Source organism: Alligator sinensis, unplaced genomic scaffold (genome assembly GCF_000455745.1).
Source record: "Alligator sinensis unplaced genomic scaffold, ASM45574v1 scaffold781_1, whole genome shotgun sequence".
Lineage (NCBI taxonomy): Eukaryota > Metazoa > Chordata > Crocodylia > Alligatoridae > Alligator > Alligator sinensis.
Genome location: NW_005841845.1, coordinates 4,018,453 through 4,020,785, shown reverse-complemented (window position 1 = coordinate 4,020,785; position 2,333 = coordinate 4,018,453).

Here is a 2,333-nt window from a genome sequence, read left to right as displayed (position 1 = left end):
GGCCCATGTTCATTTTGGCATCAATAATGACTCCCAGATCCTTTTCTGCCTCTGCACTGATGAGAAGGGAGTTCCCCAGCCTGTAGGTCTGCTGCTGGCTCTTCCCCCCTAGGTGCAGCACCTTGCACTTGTCAGTGTTGAAACCCCTCCTATTCTCATCCGTCCACCCCTGTAACCTGTCCAGGTCTGATTGCAGCCTATTCCTCCCTTCTAGCGTGCCCACATCCCCCCACATCTTAGGGTCATCTGCGAATTTAAACAGCGTACTTTCCACCCCCTCGTCCAAGTCGCTGATGAAGACGTTGAACAGTGCGGGCCCGAGGACTGAGCCCTGGGGGACCCCGCTGCCCACATCCCTCCAGGTTGAATAAGACCCGTCCACCACCACCATCTGGGTGCGGCCCTCCAGCCAGTTAGTGACCCATCTGACCGTGTAGGCATCAACACCACCGTCTCCTAGTTTCTTACTGAGAAGAGGTGAGAGACAGTGCCGAAGGCCTTCCTGAAGTCCAGAAAGACTACATCCACTGCAACACCTGCATCCAAGGACTTTGTGACCTGGTCATAGAAGGCCACCAGGTTGGTCTGACAAGACCTGACCCTAATGAACCCATGCTGGTTGCCCCTGAGCATCACCTCCCCTGCCGGCCCGTCGCGGACGTGCACCAGGATAATTCTTTCAAAAAGCTTCCCCAGGACCGAGGTAAGACTCACTTGCCTAGTTTCCTGGGTCCTCCTTCCTCCCTTTTTTTTTAAGATGGGGACCACATTGGCCCTTTTCCAGTCCTCCGGCACATTGCCCAAGCGCCATGAGTGCTCGTAGAGCTGTGCCAGAGGTCCTGCAATGACCCAGGAGAGGTCCTGCAATGATCCTGCTGATGCCAGGAGAGGTTCGACAGGGGACAGATCCTGCAAGACGTGCCCCATCACATCCTTTCTCTCTAAAGCATCTCCTCTTTGCTACAGTCAGAGCCAGGATGCTGGATTAGATGGGTGATTGGCCTTAAAAATCTCCAAGGATGGAGACTGCGCCATCTCTCCGGGGAGCCTGCTCCAGTGTTTCACCACCCTCCTCATGAGAGTTTTTCCTACTATCCAACCTCAGCTTCCCTTGCTGCAGCTTGAGCCCATTGCTCCTTGTCCTGCCATCTGCCCCCACTGAGAACAGCCCAGCTCCATCCTCTTTGCAGCTCCCCTGCAGGGAGGTGACGGCTGCTCTTCAATCCCCCTCGGCCTTCTCTTCTCTGGGCTAAATCAGCCCAGTTCCCTCCACCCATCCTGTCCCCCAGCCCCACAGCCATTTTCATTGCCCTTCACTGGACTCTCTCCAATGTGTCCACAGCCTTTCTGGAGTGGGGGCCGCAACTGGACACGGAACTCCAGATGTGGCCTCCCCAGTGCCATTTAATCCCTTCCTTCAATCTGCTGGCCGCGCTCCTACCGATGCAGCCCAGGATGCCGTTCGTCTTCTTTGCACCAAGGGCGCACTGCTGGCTCCTGTTCAGCTTCTTGTCCCCTGTCCCCCCAGGTCCTTGTCTGCAGCGCTGCTGCCCAGCCCATCGGTCCCCCGCCTGCACCGGTGCAATGGATAATATAAAGAAACCAAACTTGCTGTTGGGTTTCAGTTTGCACAGATGAGACACAGGACTAAAACTCAGATTTGGGAAGGCCGCAGTCTCCCTCAAGCTCTTTTTCTCCCCTGGACAATGAGATTGATGATCTAGGCCAGGGCTAGGACATGACACACTCACTCAACGGTGAAGAGACCTCTCCACCAGGACCCAAGGCCCCTTGCAAAGAGCCTCAGCTCCTCTCCTGGCCGTGGCAGGCACCGCTCACCCCCCGAGCCTTGCTCAGTTTGCTGCCCAGACTTGCAGGGGTCCAAAAGGTGGGTGCATCCACGCCTCCCCCCCGAGGGATGGGCTTCTCTAGGGCTCAACCACCGCTCCCCTCCAAAGTCCTCCCTGCAAAGCCTCCCTCCAAAGTCCTCCCTGCCTCGCAAGGGCAGGTCTGAGCTGGGGGCAGCTGCACCACCGCGGCTGCCCCGTTCACCCCACAGTGCTGCTCCGTGCCTTGCAACGGCCGTTACAGCCACCTCCGTGCTGTCCTCACTTGTGCAGCTTTCACCTCTTCAGCTTCACTCAGGTGCCCCGTTGCTGCCTTCCCCCTTCTCAGCTCCACTCTACCCATTGCTTGGACACTGACCCCCGTGGGCTGCTGCCTTGCACCTGCTTCTGTGCTGGGAAGAGTTAGCAGCACAAGACGCGAGGAGAAGTCTAGGCTGCGAGGAAGGCATCTCGTTTTCTCCCCTGGAGGGGGCCACCTTCTCCCAA